Here is an 8765-nt window from a genome sequence, read left to right on the forward strand (position 1 = left end):
TGAAACAAATTTGTGTCAGTCTGGATAAATGAAATCAAACAGCCTAAGTCTGCTGGGGAAATCCTCCTATATAATAAAACCTGAATATGCAAATCAACCGAATGGCAGAATGACCGGTCGCTATGATGCACACTGACCACCAGGTGGCAGATGCTCAGCGCAGGACCCTTAAGGGAGTGGACCTAAGCCGGCAGGCGGACATCCCCCAAGGGGTCCTGGACTGTGAGAGGGCGCAGGCCAGCTGAGCCCCCCCCCCCCCAGTGCATGAATGTCATGCACCAGGCCTCTAGTATGACTAATAAAGGGGAAGATAGGATATTGTCCCTCACTATCTTGCTGTGATTGGTATGTAATGACACCTGTGTAAAAATAGGGCCTAGGTAAATAGCTCTTAAGTCAGAATAATAAAGGAATCCATGTGAATAAATATTGAAAGCTTTTGTGACCAGTTCCTATTGCCTCATTGCTCCTTTGTTTTTCCCTTTTGCTGGCATTTGAGCCCTGAGAAACTCTGCTTTGCTGAAGTCAGTATATAGAGTTTAATTCTTTCTTTTTTTTTTTTTTTTTTTAATATATTTTATTGACTTTTTACAGAGAGGAAGGGAGAGCGACAGAGAGTTAGAAACATCGATGGGAGAGAAACATCGACCAGCTGCCTCCTGCACATCTCCCACTGGGGACGTGCCCGCAACCCAGGTACATGCCCCTGACCGGAATCGAACCCGGGACCCCCCAGTCCGCAGGCCAACGCTCTATCCACCGAGCCAAACCGGTTTCGGCGAGTTTAATTCTTTCTTATGGGTGCCACCTTGTCCAGAAGCAGTTCTGAAACCCAGATGCCACTGGGAAAGCAAGGAGTGCTTCTTCCTCAAGAGCTTCTGTGTGCCGCACTCCCTGTGTTCTGGGGCTGAGGAGCACTGTGAATAGGCTGCTGGAAAGCAGACTCTAGCTGGGCTGGGAGGTACTGGGCCCTGTGGGTCAGAGGTCAGGGAAAGGGGCAGGGCTGCAGTAGGGCTGGGCCAGGCAGCCTCACTGGTCTTCAGCTTATTAGGGCTTCTCTCTAGAAGCCACTCCCCACTCCCCCCTCTTTTTCTGTCTTCTCGTTTGAAAGTGACAATTATAGTGCAGGAAATGAAGATGAGTAGAGTGTCTTGTTTTACATGAAAGCAAGAAAGTTAAAAGAATTACTAGGACGTGTTTAAGGCTCTAGGACAGCGGTTCTCAACCTGTGGGTCGCGACCCCTTTGGGGGTTGAACGACCCTTTCACAGGGGTCGCCTAAGACCATCGGAAAACACATATATAATTACATATTGTTTTTGTAATTAATCACTATGCTTTATGTTCAATTTGTAACAATGAAAATACATCCTGCATATCAGATAATTACATTACGATTCATAACAGTAGCAACATTACAGTTATGAAGTAGCAACGAAAATAATTTTATGGTTGGGGTCACCACAACATGAGGAACTGTATTAAAGGGTCGCGGCATTAGGAAGGTTGAGAACCACTGCTCTAGGAGGTAACTGAAGGTGCTTGCATTGGCCAAAGATGGGATAATTTTTGGGAAATACTTATACACACATATATATATACTACATACACATACATATAACTGTACTTATCTTTTTAAATTTATTTTTTATATTAATCCTCATCTGAGGATATTTTTCCATTGATTTTTAGATAGAGTAGGAGCGAGACGGAGAGACAGAGAGAAGCACAGATGTGAGACACATCAATTGGTTTCCTCCCGCGTGCCCCCCAACCGGGTCGGGAGCCTGCAACCAAGATATGTGCTCTTGACTGGAATTGAACCTGGGACCCTCCAGTCCTCAGGCTGACGCTCTGTCCACTGAGCAAACTGGCTAGGGCTAATGTATTTATTTTTAAATGTTCAAACCCATGAGATCATAATGTACTAAAACAGCCTCACTGGTCACTATTGGAGAAGGCTAGGGAGCTAGCACGTTCTGAAAATTGATAAGTAGAGGGAAAGAAGCAGCTCTTAAGAAACCCCATAAATGGGGCTGCAATGTGGAGAATGGACTCGGGGTGGGAAAGCGTGACCGTGGGAGACTGGTCTGAAGGCATTGCTGGGAGTTCAGAAAATGGAGAGGTGATGGGGGAGCTTGTTTCATTTGCTGCATCATAGCATCAGGGAGGAATTTCTTTCCTTTTCGGTAACTTGTGTTACGGTGTTTTGGAGGTGCCTACTTCCAGACTTTGTCAGGACATGCCACTTCTTCACATGGGCACCAGGCTGTCATTTTTTCCTTAGACTTGTTAGTGTTTGCAGAGCAAAGTTACATGCGTATGCAGTGTGGGCACCCTTGCCATGATTGAAAGTCACTCGTGGTGTTTACCTGATGCATTGCCTTCTTCAACTGTTCTCTTAAATGGTGCTTCCCATTTTGAAGGACACCATAATTCATAGTTTGAATTGATGAAATTAACATTTGCAGGCATCAAAATTGAACAGATTGTCAAATACTGTCCTGATTTTCTGACGAGTTCTACAGTTACCTTAGAAACAAAGTTACTGTGTTCTCAGAAATAATGTGTAGAGGAAATGGGGCTTCAGAGCCAGAGTCTGACCTCACAAAGGTATCTTAACCTCTTTGTGCTTCTGTAAGATGAGGACAGTGTTACAAAGCATCTGCTAGAATGTTCTGGTTCCTATTAGTGGGAACCCAGTTACTCCATTAGTGGTATAAAACAACCATTTTCTGATGCTCATGGATTTGAGGCCAAGAATTTGGAAAGGATGCCGTGGAAATGGCCTGTGTCTGCTCCACAATGGTTGGGTCCTCAGCTAGAAAGACGCAGGGGCTGGGAGTGGCTTGATGACTGAGGGCTGGAGTCTTTTAGAGGAAATTTTCTCAAATGTGGAAGTTGATACTGGCTTTCAGCTGGGGTTGTTGGCCAGGACACCTCTATGATGACTCTACATGTGACCTGGGCTTCTTCACAGTATTGGGGTTGGGGATGGGGGAGTGTGCTTTCTCACAGCATGGGAGGGGGAACTTCACAGCATGGGGGGGTGGAGGGGGGCTTCCTCACAGCATGGGGGCTCAGGGCATCAGAAGTAAGTGTCCAAAGAAGGCAGAAGCTGCTTCACACTTATAACCCAGCCCAGGAATCACACACCATCGCTTCCACTGCATTCTTGAGGTTCCAACTGAGTCTCTAAGGTCAGCCTTAAAAGTGTCTTATGTAGGTCTTGAATATGAGAAGATATTTCTTCCCTCATTTTCCCTTTCCTACCCTCACAGCCCCGTTGTGATACTGACAGGACAAAGGGAAGATTCAACATAGAATAAATTCTCTGTACATTTCTGCATTAACATGGACTATATAGATAGAACTGTGACACGGAGCTTTGAGACAGTGTTCTTCCAAACACTTGCAAGTGCTTCTGCTCTGTGAAGCCCAGGCCACCAAGAGTCAGTGTGCTCATGTCTAAACAAGAGAACACACGATTGACCACAGGTACGGTGTGTTTGAAGAAAAGCACCAAAACCCCAGTTTCACCACCACTTAGCAGGAATTGATTGAGTTAAGAGAGATTTTTGTAAAAGCATCAAATTCCAAAGCTTCCTGCATTTTCGGTAGTTTTTCTTCAATCCCTGGCAAATCTAGTGTCTTATTTCTTCTGTTCCAATGGCCTGTTTATTGTGTTATTACACACTTTATGTTACTTCTGTACTCTTGTAGGATACTTTAAAATTTGCTATTTCTTAAATCTTTTAAGAGTAATTCATTCATGGACCTTGATTCCACCGTATACATTTTAGAATAGGGTTTTTTTGAGTTTCTAAAGAAACAACAGGTATTTTTATTGGTATTGCAGCTGCAAGATTTATAGATAACTACATGTACCAAGAAAAACCAGTAGACTCTCCATAAACTGTTAGGACTAAAGGCCCTAGTGAAGTTGGTGGGTACAGTTTAGTCCACACAGACTAGGAAGCACTTTTTTATCCAGCAGTCTACCACAAAGTATGATGATGACAATAAGATATTTTTGACAGCAGCAGGAAAAACTAAAAATGTCTAGGAATTAATCCAACCATGAGTACAGGAGACCTCTGTAGGAGAGGACCCAGGCTCTGGACTAGGGAGAGCTGGCACCATAGAGGTGTCTCCTGCCCAAATTAATCTATCAGGACTTTTTCAGCATTGGTATAAAGTTGTTTCTTGTTTTGTTTGCTGCTCCACCCCCAGCACTTACAACACAGCCCACATGGAGAAGACCTTCAGTAGATCTTTGTGGACTGAATGAAGGGCACAGATGCTAACAAATCGTGGGCCCTGCCTTTCAGTTGGCAGGTTACTGTGAGACTTTCTATGCTGCTCCTGGATTTAACCACCATGCTGATGATTGATGATGGGTGACTGTAATCGATTTCACTGTTCCTCTATGGATGACATGTAGGTTCTGTTTCCATTTTTTATTAATATGGATAAAAAACATCACTAGTATCTAGCTTTTCTTGCCATGTTTAGTGCCCTTTCAAATGAGGCTTTTGAGCACAGAAAAGATAATTTGAGGTTATTTTAAAATCAACATTTATTAAGGCCACAAAGTTACAGGCCTATTTATTTCTGTATACTTTTATGTAGAATTTGCAAGTTTTTTGTTCTCTTTATGAATTTAGTATATTTTAACTAAACTTCACCTTTAAGACAGCCTTTGATTAACTCAAGGTGATCCGACTATACCATTTTTAAAAATATATATTTTATTGATTTTTTACAGAGAGGAAGCAAGAGGGATAGAGTGTTAGAAACATCGATGAGAGAGAAACATCGATCAGCTGCCTCCTGCACACCCCCTACCTACTGGGAATGTGCCCGCAACCAAGGTACATGCCCTTGACTGGAATCGAACCTGGGACCTTTTAGTCTGCAGGCTGACGCTCTATCCACTGAGCCAAACCGGTTAGGGCTAAATATACCATTTTTAATGATCAGTCCCAGTCACAACTTACAATTTTAAGTCACAACTTAAAATTGGAATCATAATTTTAAGTTTAGTGGATTTGATTTTCATGTAAGCACCATATATATCTGACCAAACAAGTAAAACCTTCTCAGGTATGTCTAATAATTTAATGTTATATTTACGGTGAATCTCATGTTCTCAAGCTTTCCAATCCGGTCTATCAGGGGGCGAGCTTCGTGGTCAGGGACTTGGTTTTGTTCACTGCTGTAATCCCAGGACCCAGTATTTGTGCCCGGCAGTTGATAAACTTGTATAAATGAAGAAATGTTTGCAATCTTCGTTAATTTCTCTCTTAGACCTTTTCACTGAAAAAGAAATTATGTCTAAAATCAATAATGCAATTAATTATACCTTTTAAGTTAAAATCAAGGCTAAAATTTAAGATTAAATTGTCCTATTTTCTTAACTATTAAAGCACCTAAATGTCAAATACATAGATTATTATGAACACCAAAATATTAAAATCTAAATCTTTCACAGGGGTTTAATGATAGATGCCATTAAAGCACTAAGTCATCTCAGACAAGAGTGGGCAGACCACACTGGCTAGAGAGCTGTGGCCGGGAAGAGAGATGAGGCCTTGCCAATTTCAGGGCCGTCTCCTGACCTGCATACTACACCTTCTTTTCTAGTCTCTATGAGCTTCTTAGCCAGCTAGGACCTTCCCAGATTCATCCATATTGTCTGAGCAGGAAAGACTTCACTATCAGATCAGATTCAGCCAATCGTTTACTAGTATATCTGGGCCTTTTTTAAAAATAAACTTTTCTTATTCCAGTCAGCCTAGACCAGAAAGCTGAAAAATATTAAAATGTCAGTCTCTTAGATTTGGCCCATATTTCATATTTTTGTCTGCCTTTAAGGTCATAGCCTGAATGCTAGTCTCTGGTTGATTGAAGAAGAATGAGATATTTTTTCATGACTGACTATATATAGTCGTGTTGTTTTCCAAACTAGTCATGCAGTTTGTGAGTTCTAGGACTCCTTCAGAGTTCCAAGTTTTACTTCATCTTTGCTGGCAGTATGGTTGTTTTAAATTTAATAATTGCTAGATGAAAAGAATATTATTTTAAAATTAGTATTTCTTAAAATTACTAATGGGTTTTAATATTTCTGTACATGGATAGTGGAAAGTTGTGCTTATTTCATTTGTATTAATATAGCTGGAACTCTTGAAAGGCTACCAAAGTGACAACTTCAACAAATTATATATCCTTTTTAATTGGGTGAAACTTGTATAAATAATATTCTATGTCTGACCCTTGAACACCATGGTATTATAAGTACATTGGGTTGGCAATTCTTTGACTTCGATTTTAGGGCCCCAAGTGATGTTAGGAAATTAAGGCACTGTTTTTTTGAGTTTGAACATAATAGATACTTATTTTTCTGTGTAAGGGGGGGAAGAAATGGGGATTAATTGATTGTTTCTTAAACTCAAGTTAGCCGTTGGTTTTTATGTAATGCCCATTAAAACAGATTGTGATAAAGAAAGATGAGCTTTGTTGACCATCATCCTTGGGTCAGATGCTTTCAGTTATTTTCCAGTTGCTGGTGGGTATCAGTCACTCACATTCTGTCTTGGGCCTGCCTGGGCCAGCAATCTGAGCGCCTATAGCTGAGCAGATTGACAGAGGCCTTGACCAGAGCAGAATGCCACCTCCTAAGCCCAAGAAGGTCAGCTGAGGTGAACCCTGTGAATTCTCCTGAGACCTTTTTGCCTACCGTCTTGCGGGTTACCAGTCGGGTTACATTATGCCTAGAGTGGAATTTGCAAAGGAGCTCGCACAAATTACGAGGTGACAAATTTGCAAATGGCTCTTCCATGTGGGTGGCACTAGGGCTGCAATGTCTATTACACACCCACCCACCTGTTGCAGCAGTCTTGTAGCAGATGGTGCCACCTGCTGATAACTTCTCCAGCTTCTGTGGTGATCTGTAAGAATATTTGGTCACCATGGGTACTCTGCGGCCCAGATGGTGTTTACTGAACAATATACTTTAGTTATATAGAACTAGGGGCCCGGTGCACGAAATTCGTGCACTGGGTGTGTGTGTGGGGGGGGGGGGAGTGTCCCTCAGCCCAGCCTGCCCCCTCTCACATACTGGGAGCCCTCAGGCGTTGACCCCCATCACCCTCCAATCGCAGGATCGGCCCCTTGCCCAGGCCTGACGCCTCTGACAGAGGTGTCAGGCCTGGGCAGGGGACCCTCATTTCCCCCCATCACTGGTTCTGCCCCCAGCCCCTCCGATTGCTGGCTCTGCCCCTTGCCCAGGCCTGACGCCTCTGCCAGAGGTGTCAGGCTTGGACAGGGGACCCCCCATCTCCCCCCGATCACTGGCTCTGGCCCCCGCCCGAGCGCCTGAGGTCTCTGGCCCAGGAATCATGCCTGGGCAGGGGACCCCCATCTCCCTCTGATCGCTTGCTCCACCCCCCAGCCGCCCAAGCCTGACGCCTCTGACCCAGGCTTCAGGCCTGGGCAAGGGGACCATCATATCCCCCCAATCCCCGGCTCCGCCCCCCCGCCCAGGCCTGATGCCTCGGGCCAGAGGAGTTGACCCTCATCACCCTCCCGAGTCACCCAATCACCGGATCGGCCCCTTGACCAGGCCTGAGGCCTCCAGCAGAGGTGTCAGGCCTCGGCAGGGGACCCCCAGCTCCCCGCGGTTGCAGGCTCCGCCCCTGCCCAGGCCTAACGCCTCTGGCTGAGGCGTCCAGCTCGGGCAGTGGGGGACCCGCAGCTGCAGCGGCCCCCGCAATCGTGGGCTCCGCTTTAGGCCCAGGCAAGGGACCCCCTAGCTCCCAGGACTGCCAGTTTCGACCCGTGCCCAGCTCCCATCGCTGGCTCCACCCCTACTTCCTGCTATCACTGGCCAGGGCGGAAAAGGCACTGATTCTCCGATCATGGCTGGGGGGCAGGGCAAAGGCGGCCCCAGGGCCGCCTTTGCCCTGCCCCCCAGCTCTTAGCTCCCCCCTGGGTTTCCGATCACTGTCAGTGGCAGGGGGCTTCTTCCTGCTTTCCTTTTCGCCTCCCTGCATTGTGCCTACATATGCAAAATTAGCCGCCATCTTGTTGGCAGTTAACTGCCAATCATAGTTGGCAGTTAATTTGCATATAGCCCTGATTAGCCAATGAAAAGGGTATCGTCGTACGCCAATTACCATTTTTCTCTTTTATTAGTGTTGATTTCCTTTTACAAAATTCCTCACATGGTGTTTTGTTGTAGAGAGAGCACATATTTTCAAAGCTTTTGACACAAATTTCAAAATTTTCCTTTAGAATAGTTGTACCAGTTTGTATCCGATATTGAAGTTTTAACCAGTTTTGATAGAGGGACTGCAAATCTATATGTATTGAAATAAAATTCTGATTTCCCCCCCAGTATTTATTACAGGCATTTTGAGACCCAGAAAGTCTAAAAGAGAAGAGTCATCCTCTACCCACCTCCACTCAGCAGTCATTGAGTTTGGCCACAATTTGTATTAGTTGTGTGTGTGCCCTTATTGACCATTTAAAGTAACCTTTGGAGGCCCTGTCGGGTAGCTCAGTTGGTTAGAGTGTCATCCCAATATGCCAAGGTTGCAGGTTCCATCTCCGGTCAAGAAACATGCAAGAAGCAACCAATGACTGCATAAATAAGAGAAATAAACAAATCAGTGTTTCTCTCTTCCATCTCTCTCTCAAAAATTTTTCTTAAATTGATCAAAATTTTAAAAAAACCCCAAAACTGTGGATACCATAACCATACCC

General features: G+C 44.6%; 1 protein-coding gene across 10 annotated transcripts in view; it reads left to right on the plus strand.

The window, feature by feature from the left end:
* The window catches only part of PKNOX1 (PBX/knotted 1 homeobox 1), a 61506-nt gene that overhangs the window by 8690 nt on the left and 44051 nt on the right, over positions 1-8765 (plus strand). The window contains exon 1 of one of the 10 annotated variants that reach the window (XM_059686549.1): positions 3750-4439. The exons of the other annotated variants lie outside the window; for them this stretch is intronic. The gene's annotated coding sequence lies outside the window, so the exon portion shown is untranslated. Of the gene's footprint in view, positions 1-3749; positions 4440-8765 lie in introns of those variants that run through there. 10 annotated transcript variants of the gene reach the window in all.

Source organism: Myotis daubentonii, chromosome 3, assembly GCF_963259705.1.
Source record: "Myotis daubentonii chromosome 3, mMyoDau2.1, whole genome shotgun sequence".
Lineage (NCBI taxonomy): Eukaryota > Metazoa > Chordata > Mammalia > Chiroptera > Vespertilionidae > Myotis > Myotis daubentonii.